This window comes from Pinus tabuliformis, chromosome J (genome assembly GCF_031772625.1).
Source record: "Pinus tabuliformis cultivar Carrire ecotype Pingquan chromosome J, CPIR1, whole genome shotgun sequence".
Lineage (NCBI taxonomy): Eukaryota > Viridiplantae > Streptophyta > Pinopsida > Pinales > Pinaceae > Pinus > Pinus tabuliformis.
The window spans coordinates 1,613,338,558-1,613,355,397 of NC_142295.1; positions in this window are offsets into that span (position 1 = coordinate 1,613,338,558).

Here is a 16,840-nt window from a genome sequence, read left to right on the forward strand (position 1 = left end):
GCACAAGTGGATTTTAATAGCCACCGACTATTTCACTAAATGGATTGAAGCCATCCCATGCAGATAGGCCAATGACTCCTTCATTTTCCAGTTCCTTGAGTGCAATATCCTTTCTAGATTTGGCTGCCCTGAGAAAATCATCACTGACAATGCCGTTGCTTTCAAATCCAAAAAGATGATCAGTTTTTGCCATAAATTTCACATTACCTTGGGCCACTCCACAGCCTATTACCCCAAAGGTAATGGCTTGGCCGAGTCATCTAACAAGAGCCTGATTAATATTATCAAGAAGGTCTTAGAAGAAAATAAGAAGAACTGGCATAAAAAGCTCACAAATGCCCTATGGGCAGACAGACTTTCAACAAAAAAATCCATTGGGATGAGCCCTTATGAGCTGGTGTATGGCATGGAGGCCACGTTTCCATCCTCCTTGGGCACTCCTATCATGAAAATTTTGCAAGAGATCCAAGCAGAACCAAATGATATTCAAAGAAGAATCAATCAAATCATTCATCTTCAACAAACCAGAGAGCAAGTTTATAATAGAGCTCAAATATTGCAAGAGAAACTCAAAAAGATTTTTGATAAAAGAGCTAAGGCTGAGGATTTCTACATTGGCGACAAAGTTCTAAAGTGGGACTCACGAAGAGAAGGCAAGGGCAAACATGCAAAATTTGATTTTTTATGGAAAGGGCCATTTGTTATTTCTGTTGTTTAGGGAAATAACACATATTTCCTCAAGTCTGTAGAGGGCAGCACTGTTGAAGAAGGCCCTGTTAATGGTCGAATGCTAAAACATTACCATGATCCCTATTAAGGGGTACAATGTAGCTCTGTACATATCTCTTTGTACATTAATATTTGTATATATTAGCACTTTGTTTTTTTAGCAGTCCGAGTGTTAGAGGAGCAGCAACAAAGTTTGCTAAGACACAGCCAGTGAAAGTACTCCATTCTTAAGGCTCTATCTCTGCAGTATTCTCAGCAAAACAGTAGGAGTAGCGCTGTCATATCACAGCAATTCATAATAAAAGTAAACTAGTTGTAGTTTGCAGTATCCAATAAAAAAGTATCAATAAGAGAGGAGCATTGTTTAGTTTCACATCAGCAACTGTTTCTAGACCAGAAGCTAAGGGAAATACATCAGTTTGGATCCAGGTTTGGTCCTATTTCAAAGGCAATGCACAAACAATATGGTATATAATAGCAAGCACGCAGAAGGAAGCAGGCAGTGCTATGTATTTCACAATATTTTAATGAAGGAGATGGCTACTCCTATTTCAGAGTTTCACATTTTTAGCAGCCAGCACAAGGAAATTCTTCAGTCCACAACAACAATAGAAGATCAAGGCAATCTGACCTGCTGTTCTTGGCTTTTCACAAGGACAAGCCATCCCCAAGTGGAGCCATTGTTAGCCTCCTGTTGCAACAGGTGTTCATCTTTCATGATTGACAGTTTTACATGCCAAATATGTCATACTTTGCAAAATGCAATGCTCCATATTTCCTGAAAAGAGGCCAAAGAAGAGGCCATGAAAGTGTGCCAGTCTAAATGCCACTACTGTATCCCAATTTTGATAAGTTATCCATTTTTGAAGAAGTTTCTGTTAAGGGAAGTCCAAACAGCCTAATCTTGGCTTCCCTAGGTTTCAATTTCTTGTTTTAGAATATAGAGAGTCATTATCTGTCCAAAAAGTTCAATCTTGGCAGATTTATATATAGGTAGAGAAACAAAGGAGCCCAACTGCTTAATCTGAGCCCTTGGAAGAAATAAGTGTAGACTTAGATAGAGTGACAGCAAAAAGAAAAAAGGATTATTTGGGTCTGCAAGTCCAAGTGCACCTATGCAAAAAGAAGAAAAAATGCTAGGTAAGTAGGTTGGGTAGGTAGTTTTGTGGTTGCAGAATCATGCTCTGTAATCCATTTCATGTTTTCAGGTGTTATATCTTCACATATCACAGTTATGATGCAGTTTTCCGTTTGGAGGAGCTCAAGTGAGGCATGTCTAACTCCCCCTTCTTCTCATTTCCCAAATCACTCACTAACTTCCCTGAAGGGGTCAAGATCTTCTTGATACCTCTTACTTTCATCATTTTCCATATCATTTGCCTTGGTAAAGATCTGCTTTGCTCAAGACATGTTCATACTTCCTCTATGAATCATCTTTCCCCATAAATAGCCTAAGATTCACATACTTAACGCTTTCTTATCACTTGTCATATTAACTACTAATTTTACTATGTAGCTCCCTATCTATCTCCCCTTCCCCTACTAAAACTATGTTAAAAACTCCCCTATGTACATATTCCCATCCCCAGGCATTGTAGCCCTATTATATCAGTTTGGGAAATGCTAAGTATAGCCTTCCATGTCCTAACCAGGAGTTAGTTTGACATCTGGTCACCCTAACAACCATTTCCCCCTAAGTCCCAACCCTACAATACCCATTCCCCGCCCTTATCCTAAGGTCACGCATATAAATACATTTCCCCCGCTTGTAAATAACCCAAAACCCACATCTCTAATGTTTAAAACCCCCTGCGCCATATAAAAACACATAATTAAATATGCGCGGGCCCCCTCCCTAACCATCCGCCGCCTTACTCATGTCACCGACCGTCAGATCTAGCGCGCCCAAGATCTACGGTGGGCGGGCCTTTTTGTGCCCCGATGCGCCGAGGGTTAACGCCCAGGAGATGGGTGGTTTTCCCGTCGTACTCCCGCCACGCGTCACCCTCTCGGCTGTGGCGGAGCCCCCTCCTCCGAAACCACCTGTGCACAAAAACGGTGTGCCCGAAACCAGATACCGCCCTCCCCCTCCTGCGTCAGCGCCACGTCATGCTGACGTCACCATGCCGCGTCAACCTCTTGCCGCTGTGTCCTTGCCATATCACTACCACGTCACCTCCTCCACCGTACTGCCACGTCACCCGTCGTACTGCTGACGTCACCCTGCCACATCACCGCCGTACTGGGACCCACCGCTGACGTCATGCTGATGTCACCATCAAAAAGTGCGAAAGGTGCAAATCGCAGCCTAGGAAGCCCGGAATCAAAATCTGAGGCAGTTTTTCATGCGTGATTAGCGCCTAGCACTAATTGCGCATGGTTACTGGAAATAGGCCGAAATGGAAATCCCTTTCGTGGCTCGGCTTCAGCAGGCCCGAAAGGCGCAGAATGACATGAATTTCTTTGCACAACATTCAGAAAGGGGCAGACACAGTTTTAAAAGCAAACAGAGGGCCGAACAGTAGCCATGAAAGGTCGATGCAACAGTTTAAAGAGTATCAGAAGTGAGAAAGGCGCACATTCAGTGCCAAAGCATATCGAGGAAGCGGTAAAGAGTATCAGTCGAATGTTTTAAATGAAAACCTTTATTCCCAATGCAGGTGGACATTGAATGACCTCCAACAAAGTCAAAGAAAGCATTAAAGGCCACTCAAGGCTCTCCCATCACAGTTAATGCTCCTCAGAACCACTCAAGAGCATGGATCAAAACCCAAAGCACAGTTATGGCTAAGTGATCAGCACAGAGCCATAAAGACAACACATTAAACTCATTTTGGTACAGCTGCACCCAACGCAGCTCGAGGATATTTTCCCGCATTTATTTCAGACATGTATTAGGTTAAAGACACTTATTACAGCAGATCTGTCTGAGATCTGATCTTTATAGATATTTTACTTATAAAAACCACCCTAATTCACTGTTAAAGGGGTTGGTTGGTTGTATAGCTCCAAGAGAGACTCACTCTATATACCTGATGTTTTACTTAATCAAAGACTGCTGAAAAGCTTGGAGGAATGACTGTGTGTTGTGTATGAATGTTTTGAAGAATTGAATGTGGAATTCTTGTGCTGCAACATGACTCAATAAGTGTTTCTTACCTTTGTTTTCCATTGATGTACCATCCAAAATAGCAGAAAGAATGAATAGTTTAGAATTGGTTTAATTGCCCTCTATGCTCAATTTCTGCTGTTTCTATATGTTTTCATCTGAATTAGAAATGAATATGAATTCCCTGTGGCTCATATTTCCCCTAATTCACTCATGTTTGACAGTTATCTAGGGATTCTTTATTGCTCCTAGATAGAGCTCATTCACCTTCCCTCTGCCAAGCTGAACAAGAGATTCTTAACTGCCTCTCATTCCTAGCCTTCACTCCATCCTTTAGCTTGAAAAATTGTTTCATGTGCAGCTAGCTTGCTCCATATTCCCTCTTGTGACCAAGAAAACGCACCAGCAGTCCTACTCCTTGACTCCACACCCAATGGTTATAAAACTTTCATGCTATCTCTGCCTCTTTACTTGAAAGCATCATCCATCCCACCAAAACTAAAACAAATCCCCATGTACCCAATAACTAGCCTAAAATCATCGTCAACAAAGCTAAATCCTAAAGAGAGAGCCCTCTCTGACTGCTGGTGGGCTAGCACCTGCAGTCCAAAGATTGGTTTGTGGTTACCTCGACCGTATCCCTCAAGGAGCTAAGGGACAACCTGAATGATAACAACAACCATACAAACAAATGTCTCTCAAGCAAGCTAAGAAGGATAATAAATTATCACCAAAGTATTATGGTCCTTACAAGGTGTTGCAAAAAAATGGTACTATGGCATACAAATTGGAGCTTCCTACATCCTACAGAGAGCACCCAGTTTTCCATGTTTCGTGCATAAAGAAGGTTATAGGTGACAAGCTCCTAGTTCAAACAACATTGCCATAACTTGATGAGGAAGAAAAAATCATATTGGAACCTGAAGAAGTCATGGAAAGAAGAACTCAACAGTTACGAAATTGATCAATTTTAGAGTATCTCATCAAGTGGAAAAACTTACCTGAGGAAGATTCCACATGGGAGGATGAGAATTTTATACCAAAGCATCCAGAACTACTCAAGCATTGAGGAAAATGCTTTTTTTGAGGGAGAGGGACATGTTAGGTCCCTATAATACTAGTGTATTCCCACATTTTTATTAGTGTAGCCCCCTCATTGTTATTTTCGTGCCCCATAGAAACCCACTATTGTTATTGTGGTTCCCTTACATTATTATTTTTATGTCAGCTTTGATCATATTGTGACCCCTTAGACTCCTATATATAAAAAGGAGGTTGTGCCATTTGAATCATCCAAGAATTGTTCATTTGTGTAATGTAAAGGAGGTTTCCCCCTCAAAGAGGATTATTTCTAAGTCGATGATCTATCTTTTCTATCTTTTTGTGAGCTAGTTTCATAACATCATGTTTAAAGAGATATTATGAAAATGTTTTATATAAACTTACTGCAAATTTTCTTAAACATTTTGAGCAACAATTTTATTCATTGGATGAAATAATTAAGGTATGTTTATGTAAATTAAATGTTCATAAAAATTTTGAGCAACATTCTTATTCATTGGCCTTTGATGTGGTTCTTAATGGGTGATAGGTGGGTGGTTACATTGTTGTTGTCCCACCAAACATTCAAAGGCGAGGACATGGAAATTCCTTCCCCCAAGTTAATTACAGCCCATTTACTCCCCTTGCATGATTGCATGGAAATTAATGGTTTTCCAATGATGGATGATCTAAGTTTTGGTACACATTTTATGGATAAATTCAAGTGGTAAATCTACATATCTCTATTGTAAATGTAAATTGGTTATCCTCAACTGCCAAACAATCTAGTCTAGGTTGTCCTCAATCCACACACGACCAAATTTTCAAACACAGGGTAACATTCATGTTACAAAGTGGTAATTCTCAGCATGCAGGATGGATCCAGGTGCAACTTCATGGTAACTTGAGAGTGGAAGTATGATGTATTATGGCTTGGTTACACTTTTTTTAGTCGACTCTACTTCAAATATCTCCTTGTCTTTATATTTTTGTTTCTTTGTGCCAAGTTTTTTATTCAATTATTTCCTTAGTTATTTAATGCATCCTCGAGCTTCTTTTTCCATTTTATGGCATTTGTTCTATCAGATCTTGTTTTTGGGCATGGTTGCATTCTCTCTCTTCTCTATTAATTCCTCTCCTAGCTCGCCACCTTAATCTACTCTCTTGATCATAGCTACTTTCGTTGTTCCTCACATTCTCACCTCATTATGGGTCCCTTTCTCTATTCCATCTTCTTATGCCTAACTTGACTGTGACCATCCCCTATCCCTCTCCTCAGGTGAGCTCCATTGATTCTCCAATATACCTCCCTCTAGTTGGCTCTTTAAATGAGTCTAAAGATAGCGAGGTGTGGCTTATTATAGAGAGAAAGGTGGCTCTTGGACCCAATAGATAGTGAAGATCTTAGCCCACATTTGCCAAGAGAATATTCCTTAGCCGATTCAAGTGAAAATTGAGCAAGTAGAACGGGAAATCACAAAGGAGTGACGTTACTTCACTATATATAGATGCTTGGTGAGATAGAAAACTAGGTTCAGATATGGGTCAAACCAAGGGCCGTTATAGCTATTATATGTATATTATGGAAATTTACTCGCATATGAAGCTCTTGTTAGGCAAGGTGTTGCTAGATAGGAATGAGGTAAAAGAAAAAATATCTTAATGTTGGATGAGATGTAGCTCACTATGAGCACCATGGATCAAAAGCTTGCACATTTTGGCATCCCCCCATACAATAGTTTCTCTTCTAGTAATAACAAGGTGCCCATTCTAGTGGAAGCCTACGATTCTGATAAGTATAAATGATGCTTTCTATGTAGTTCAATCTTTTGAAGTGTCTTGTTATGTTTATATATATATATATATATATATATCTATGTAGTTCAATATTTTGAAGTGTCTTGTTATGTTTATATATATATATATATATATATATATATATATAGCGAGAGAGAGAGAGAGAGAGAGAGAGAGATCTCATACACTAATTTAGTGTCTTGCAAGGCTCCAAGCCATTACAAGGATTTACTGATTATGAGCTCAACTAGTCACATGCAGAAATTGAATTTGGTTGAGGAGGATAAAAACATTTTTCCGACCACCCAACTACATCCGTTGGTAACTTTTTGAAAATATAAATTATTTATAAATAGGAATTGTTCTAATCAATTCATTATTATTATTATTATTGTTATTATTAATCGGAATGAGAATATTCGTAGAATTACTAACTTATTATTATTATTTTTAATCAAAAATTAAATTTTTGAATAAGCGGTAACATCAAAAAAGACCAACTGTCAATATTTCACTAGATACAACTATTTCACAAATGTTGATTTCATATTAAGAAAGAAAATGGTTGATTTCATGGTTTCAATGAGGAAAGAAATAATCTTCCTTGGGAAAAATAACCCAAAATGATTTTGGAAGGAGCTCCAACTAAGAATGATGCAAAATGAAAATAGTATTATAGCTTCTAAATGGTTTTACTATGCAAGACAACTTTATGAGCAGGATTCCAAGGTTGACCCTCCTCCCTTAGTCAACACTGATACTTAACTCTTCACAATCCAAGAGGTAGAGATGGGTATCAATAATTTGGGTGTTGGAAAAGAAAAAGACTTATTTGATCTCCAAGCAGAGTATCTAAAGTGGGGCTTAAAAATTCTTGCACCTCACATTATAGAAATTTTCAACAACATCATACAACAAGGGTTCCCCACAAATTGGACAACTAGTATGGAAATACTTCTTTTCAAGAGTGGTGACGTCAATAATCCCTCCAATTATAGGACCATAATGATAAACCCATTGTTTGCAAATTTATTTGGAAACATGTTAGAAAATAAAATCAGCAAGTGGGTAGAAGAAAGAGATACTGTTGGAAATAATACTGAGAGGGGGTTGAATCAGTATTATCAGATCAATAATTTTATTTCCAAAATAAATTTATATACACTACTTCAGTTAGGTGAACTAGCGTGTACACACAACTATGATTAGAGAAACCAGCGTATATCCAGAGAACTTGTGATTTAGACAATTTATCATGTGTTGATCTTAAACCAGTGCATCAGTGACTTATTAGACAACACAGTAAAAATAGAATAAAGCATCACACATAAACAACACACATGAAAACCAAGATTTAAGGTGGAAACCCAATGTGGGTGAAAACCACCTTCTACTATCGCCTCTGCCTTTTAATAATAAGAAAATCTATTTACAATCTTGTATTGGTGTAGACTCATACCAGTATGTAGGCACCCACCTACAGAAGGCTACAACCTTCTCTCATTTTCCAGCTTCTACTGGAAGGGAGCTGCAACCGCCTAGCTCTTGTAGTAGCCAATGTGATTACTAGTACGTAGGCATTGGCCAACAGAAGGCTACGACCTTCTTTCTTCTTCCAAGGACCACGTTTCATAAATTTTCAGACTGGATACTCCTGGTACATAATAATACACATGAAGGCCTTGTTTCTTCAAATTTTCATACTGGACCCATCAAAAACTTTTAAACTCAAACTGCATCAACCAACATTCACTTGATCCGAACAATCAGATCACTGCCACCAGAACACTATGCTGAACCCAGAAACCTGCATCATCATTCAAAACTAGTTGTAACCTCACAAACCATGCATCAGACTGTATACGCTACTTGGCTACACCAAAACTGCATATATACGCTACTTCCATTAATCAAACCTACATATACCTTCAAAACTACTGCAAATATAAACTTTTGAATCAAGTTTGTACCAACCAACAATATACTAAACAGCTACTATCAACTTACAAAGATTTACATAGGCAACCATAGAGATCACTTCTTCTCACTTATACAATCAATCAATCAAATACCAGCCTCCTTATGCATTCAGTTTTACATTCATATATAAGAAGACTTCACTGATAGACAACAGTAAAACAACAGAATTTGATCAGATAGATCAATTAGATCTGAAAAAGAAGCTTTTATTTTGTATACGCTATTTTGAAGAGTATAACTTGCATGTACACACGCTTTTGAAGAGACGAACCAATGTACATATCTGCAAATATCAACCCATCACTTTTTTGCACTTCTGAACTTTAGACAAACCTAGATCACGACATTTAAAGAATAAACCAGGTGTACATAGTCAGATCTAGCCCAATCAATATCAGATCATCCAATAATAAGTCACTTCAAGTCTCATGATCCTGATCCAATATTGAATTCAAGGTGCACAAAGTATTTCAGATCAAATCACGAACATAGCCCCTGTAACATAAAATATACTTCAGATAGAAGTATTCCTTAGAAACCCATGCACTCACACACCTGGCCTTATGATCTTCTCCTCCTTATATATCTTTAGGCCCTTTGTCAATACCTTGGACCAAAACCACTTAGGACCAATACTTTGGACCAAATACATAGGGTCAATACCACGGACCAAATACCTAGGGTCAATACCATGGACCAAATACCTCGGACCAAAAACCTTGGTTTTCCAACATGTACGTGCTTTTCTTCCTGTGGAAGTGTGTGTATATGTATATGCTCTTTTTGTTCTATGGACCAGTGTGTATATGCTGCTTTGACTAAGTGGACCTGCGTATACTTCTTAAATTTCTTTTCATCAGCCTTTTCCTTTGCCTTCTTTATTCTGATCAGTAGACCTTAGTTCCATCTTCATGTTCTTCTGTACCACTGCCCTGTTACCTCTAAATATACCTGTTGTATTATGATTTTTCGTTTACCAAAACCGAATTGACCTGTGGATGAGTTGCCTTCAAGGACAACACTTGTATCATAATGCCAACAATCTCCCCCTTTGGACTTGATGGAAACCATGATGGTGTTGATTACTGCAAGCTGTAGAAACTATTAGAGATAACATGTAACACCAAAATACTCTCACCAAAATACTCTCCCCCTTTGACATCAAGGGCAAAGAGCAGACCAAGCAATTGTCCTCCTTTGATATACATTATGATGTCCATGCTCCCCCTGAGTACATGCCGAGTCTGCAGAGATATGATTCAAAAGAATAACATGATTCTATAACTCAACTAAGTGAGTATGACCTCCTTATGATCAGTGACTCATACATACATCAATCACCCAACCAAGTGGGGATATACCAATTGTTTATAAAAGACATAAATACAATAAATATTACATCATCCATCCCATGCAAAGTGGGGATATAAATTACATCATTTGTCCAAAAGGACTCATTCAAATGTATGAGAAGTCATATCACACCCTATACCTTTACATTACTTAAGAAACAAATGGTATAAATATCTGAAGCCATAGCTGGACTCAGTAGCCATAATGCGAACAATGCATAATGCATGTGAAGGATAATGCTCCCCCTAAACCTGTGGCACCTGTGCATTGTCAATAAGTCATTCATCAAGGCATCTTTGTCAGTCAGATAAAAATCAATGGACAAAGTATTTCGTCAAACTGTACTCATCAACATCAAACAGAGCACCCATAGTAGAGTCTGACCCACTGTTTTTCTGTCAGAAAAATGTATACGCTTATTCAGCCACACAAACCCACGTATAGTAACCTTCCTCTGAAAAACTAGATTTAATAGCAGGATGATGCAGCAACTACTCCCAGATTTTTCCTGAGATATTCAAATGTTTCTCTGGGCAATGGTTTAGTGAATATATCAGCAACCTATTCTTTGGAGGGAACATACTCCAATTTTATCTTTTGTTCAAGCACTTGTTCTTATAGAAAATGGTACTTGATGGGTATGTGCTTGGTCTTAGAGTGCATGACAGGATTTTTTGAAACACTGATGGCACTTGTATTATCACATAGAATGTAAATGGGTGGAGTACATGTGATCTGAATGTCTTGCAAAGTTTGCATCATCCAAAGTAGTTGTGTATAGCAAGATGTAGCAGCCACATATTCTGCTTCAGTTGTAGATAAGGCAATCGAACTTTGTTTCTTGCTGAACCAAGACACTAACCAAGAACCCATATAGCATGCACCGCCACTAGTGCTCTTTCGATCATCAAAACTTCCTGCCCAATATGCATCTGTATATGCATGAAGAGTAAGGATGACTATTTAGGATACCATAGTCCAAAGTCTTGAGTTCCTTGAAGATATTTGAAAATTCTTTTAACTGCATGGAGATGTGATTCCTTTGGATTTGCTTGGAACCTTCCAAAAATTCCTACTACATGCATGATGTCAGGTCTGGTACCTGTTAGATAAAGCAGACTTCCAATCATAGATCTGTAATTTGGTTGGTTTACTGCTGGTGATTCATCATTAGAGCTGAGACTGCATCCTGTTACCATTGGAGTACATACTGGTTTAGAATCTTCCATTCCATATTTTTTCAAGATCTTCTTGAGATATTTGGTTTGTGAAAGAAAGATGCCATCTTTTGTTTGCTGAAATTGTAGACCAAGAAAATAAGTAAGTTCACCAAGTAAGGACATTTCAAATTCTTGCTGCATTACTGAAGCAAAATTCTGACTCATAGATTCTTCATTGCTACCAAAAATGATATCATCAACATAAACAAAAATAATTAGCAATTTATCATTTTCAATCTTTGTGTATAAATTGCTATCTGCAGAACCTTTTGTAAAAACTTGTTGGTGTAGATATTTGTCAAGGTGGTAATACCAAGCCCTTGGAGCCTGTTTTAGACCATAGAGAGCCTTTTTGTGTCTGCATACAAGTTTTGCATCATTTCCAAGAATGAATCCTTTTGGCTATTCAATATAAAATTCTTCTTCTAAATCTATATTAAGAAAGGTTTATTTTACATCCATTTGATATACTTTGAATTTTCGAAAACTAGAAAGAGCAAGAAACATCCTTATGGCTTCAAGTTTGGCAACAGGTGCAAAAGCTTCTTCAAAATTTATACCTTCTTGTTGGGAATACCCTTTGCAAACAATTTTTTCCTTGTTTCTAATAACTTCTCCATTTTCATTCAGCTTATTCTTAAATATCCATTTTGTTCCTATAATATTTTTATCATGAGGTCTAGGAACTAACTCCCATGTATCATTCTTTTCAATTTGATCTAATTCTTCATCCATGGCTTTGACCCAACATTCATCTTGGCAGGCTTCATTTACATTCTGAGGTTCTGTGTAGGATAGTAATGCTAGATAACTTGAGGTTCCTGTAAGAGTTCTTCTTGTGTGTACTCCAGACCCTTTTTCTCCTAGAATTTGAAATTCTGGATGATTCTTCTGAACATACCTGGATGGAGTCTTTTCCCTATCTATTGTATCTTATCTAGTGCTTCATTGGTTTCTTCTTCAATATCATTTTGATTTGATGGGGGGAAGAAATCCCCATCTTCCTCATTGTCATATTCCTCTGTTGATTTCATCTATCACGGATTTTGACATGCTTCATCAACTACAACATCAATGCTTTCAACAATTTTCCAAAGTCTTTTATTATAACATTTGTATCCTTTAATTCTGGAAGATTAACCAAGAAGAATACCTTTGTCTACTCTGGGTTCAAACTTACCAAGTTTTTCATCAGTCCTTTTGATAAAACATTTGCTTCCAAAAAATTTAAAGTATTGTACAGTAGGAGGCTTACCATACAAAATTTTATGTGGAGTTTGAGTGCTATTTACCCGAACATTTGCTTTGTTGAGAATAGTCACAGCAGCAAATGCAGCTTCACCCCAGAAGGTTGTAGGAGTTCCAGATTCATCTAGTATAGCTCGAGCCGTTTGTTGAATTGTTCTGTTCATCCTTTCTACCACACCATTTTGCTGAGGATTTCTTGCGGTGGAGAATTGCCTTTTTATTCCATGTTGCTCACAAAAGTCAAAGAATTCATCTGATATGAATTCTCCCGCTCAATCAGATCTGAGACATTTTATTTTTCGATCTAATTCATTTTCAACCAAAGCTTTGAAGGCTTTAAACTTTTCAAATGCTTCATCTTTATGCTTTAGAAGACCTATCCAACACATTCTGGAAAAATCATCAATAAACAAAATAAAGTATTCTTCTCCATGAGGTGACTTTTTCCTTGTTGGTCCACATAAATCAGTATGGATAAGTTCAAGAGGCTTACTTGCTAACCCTTCCTTTTCAATGAAGTGAACTCTAGTTTTCTTACTGATTTGACATGGTTTGCATATGGTATTTTCTGGGATGCTGATATCTGGAAGATCACGAATTTCCTTGAGCCTGCATGCTTTTCTTATTTGAGAAAAGCTTAGATGTCCCAATCTTCTATTGCACAACCAGTTTTCATCTGTTTTGCTTAGATAGCATTGTTGTTGTCCTCCTTTGAGTATGTATAAGTTGTTTGGAGTTCTTGTACCTTTGATCACGGTCTTTCCTATATCAAGCTCATGAACAACACATCTATTTGATCGAAACACCACTTCATTTCCTTGATCACACATTTGACTAACACTCAACAGGTTATGCTTTAAACCATCTACATACATAACATTTCCAGCTTTAACCTTTTCTTTCAAGAAAACAAAACCTTTACCTTTAATGACAGCTGGAGTGTCATTTCCAAATGAGACATTCTTTTCTTTTTCTAAAGCATTATATGAGTGAAGTTTCTCTTTATCACATATCATGTGTTTGGAGCATCCACTGTCGATGTACCACTGATTTTCTTGTCCTTCTGCATACAAGGCTATACCACATCTTTCTGATTGAGATTCCTTCCTTCTCCATATCTTGGGATTTAATGCCATTTTCTCCTTTTGAAGTGTTGGCCGAAATTTGCTCCTGCATTCAGATTCTTCATGACCAAAGTTATTACAAATCGAGCATTCTATTTCATTTTCAAGAGGAGAAAAGTTATTATAGGAACTTTTCTTGATTCCTGTTACACTCCTTTGATTTCGTGCTTCTCTAGTCATGATGGTTTTGAAAACAATGCATTGAGTAGCCTTGTGCCTAAAGTTATGACATGAAAAATATTGCCCATTAAAGAAGTTTCTATGACCATCAAATCTTTTGACATTGTTTACCTATTGGTTGTAAATTTTATTGATATTCATCCTTGGATTAAATTGAGTATGATTTACCTAATAATTAGTTTTAGGCCTTTGTTGATGATTGACATACTGTTCACTGGTCTTTGATGCATCAAGATAGCTTCTGGTGGAGGTTGACGACTTCTGTGACTGAGATGGTTCTTCAGTATATCCAAGACCTATCTTTATCAGAGGAGAATGCTGAACTTTGATAATTTCATTTAAAGTTTCTGATCCTTTATCAAATCTAAGATTGAAAGATTTTGTCTTCTCAAGATCTTTTCTTAGACTCCCAATTTCACATTAGATTTTCATTGTGTTTTTCTCTTTCAGCAAGTTGGTGTGTCAAAGCATCTATGATCATATTATTTTCTTCTAAACAAATTTTGAGTTCAGTGATTTCTTCATGAAAGTCTTCCTCTTCTAATGCATCCAAAAAATCATCATTGTCCTAAGCCATGAGAAGTCTATAATCTTGTTCAGTTTCATCTTCATCACTATTAGATAAACCATCACTATCTTCATGTGTATAGTAATTCCTTCTATTCACAACCTGTTTCCTATTCCCTTTTGCATATTCCTTCCCTTTTTCATATTTATCTTTATGAGGACATTTGGCAGCATAATGACCGACTCTGCTACAAGCAAAGCATTTGAAAGGTAACTTACCTCTGAACCTTCCAAAACCCCGTTGAAGCTTCTTGACAAAATTTACCTCATCTTCTTCTTCAGAAATGTGTCCTGATTCATTGTTCTCTTCCTTTTCTTTTCCCTTTGCTGATGCTTTAAATGCGGATTCTCTCATATCTGATGGACCTCCTTTTCTCATTTCAAAGGCAGTTAGGATTCCATAAAGTTGAGTCACGGTGATAGTTTGAAGATCCTATTTTTCTTCTATGGCAGACACTTTTGACTCAAATTTAGAAGACAAAGATCTCAAAATTTTCTCAACTAAAGTAACTTCCTTTATTTCTTCACCCAGATTCTTCATAAAATTAGCAAATTCATCTATACGTAAAACGTAACTGGCTACACTCTCATCATTATGCATCTTAAGAGTTTCATACTGAATTTTGAGAGTTTGAAGCTTAGCACGTTTTACCTAAGAGTCTCCTTCGTAGCTCTGAATGATTTTGTCCTATATTTCTTTGGTTGTCTTAAGCTGCATGACCTTGACAAATTCTGATTTTGACAGACTCCCTAGTAATGTATTGACAACTTTGGCATTATTTTTGTATAACTTACCTACAAAGTCTATAGGAATTGCTGTTGGAAATTGATATCCTCCTCCCACAACTTCCCAAACATCGGTTCCAAATGATTGTAGATAGGCTATGGTTCTTATTTTCCAATATACTAAGTTGCTCCCATTGAATATTGGTGGTCTGATGGATCCCATGTCTTCGTGATTATTCATCTTGAAAGATCTACCTTCAAGCGATCAAGCTTCTTCTGAAGGACTTGCTCCGATACCAATTGTTGGATAATACTGAGAGGGGGGTGAATCAGTATTATTAGATCAATAATTTTATTTCCCAAATAGATTTATATGCACTACTTCAATTAAGTGAACTAGTGTGTACACGCAGCTGTGATTAGAGAAACCAACGTATATCTAGAGAACTTGTGATTTATACAATTTATCATGTGTTGATCTTAAACCAATGCATCAGTGACTTATTAGACAGTGTAGTAAAAACATAATAAAGCATAACACATAAGCAACACACATGAACACCAATATTTAAGGTTGAAATCCAATGTGGGTGAAAACCACCTGCTGCTATCATCTCTGTCTTTTAATAATGAGAAAATATGTTTACAATCTTGTAATGCCGCAGACTCATACCAGTATGCAGGCACCCACCTGCAGAAGGCTACAACCTTCTCTCATTTTCTAGCTTCTATTGGAATGGAGCTGCAACCCCCTAGCTCTTGTACTAGGCAATGTGATTACTAGTACGTAGGTGCTAACCTACAGAAGGCTACGACCTTATTTCTTCTTCCAGGGACCACGTTTCATAAATTTTCAGACTGGATACTCCTAGTACATAAAAATACATATGAAGGCCTCGTTTCATCAAATTTTCATATTGGACCCATCAAAAACTTTTAAACGTAAACTGCATCAACCAACATTCATTTGATCTAAACAATTAGATCACTGACACTAGAACACTGTGCTAAACCCAGAAACCTGCATCATCATTTAGAACTAGCTGTAACCTCACAAACCATGCATCAGACTGTATACGCTACTTGGATAAACCCAAACTGCGTGTATACACTACTTCTGTTAATCAAACCTATGTATACCTTAAAAACTACTGCAAACGTAAACTTTTGAATCAAGTCTATACCAACCAGTAATATATTGAACATCTACTATCAACTTACAAAGCTTTACACCGGCAGCAACATAGATCACTTCTTCTCACTTATATAAGCAATCAATCAAATACCAGCCTCCTTATCTATTCAATTTTACTTTCATATCTAAGATGACTTCATTGACAGACAACAGTAAAAAAACAGAATTTGATCAGATAGATCAATCAGATCTGAAAGAGAAGATTTTCTTTTGTATATGCTATTTTGAAGAGTATAACATGTGTGTACACGCGCTTTTGAAGAGAAGAACCAGCGTACAAATCTGCAAATATCAACTTATAACTTTGCTGCACTTTTGAACTTCAGACAAACCCAGATCACAACATTTAAAGAATAAACCAGGTGTACATTGTCAGACCTAGCCCAATCAATATCAGATCATCCAATAATAAGTCATTTCAGGTCTCATAATCCTGATCCAATATTGAATTCAAGGTGCACAAAATATTTCAGATCAAATCACAAACATAGCCCCTGTAACATAAAATATACTTCAGATAGAAGTATTCCTTAGAAACACATGCACTTGCACACCTGGCCTTATGATCTTC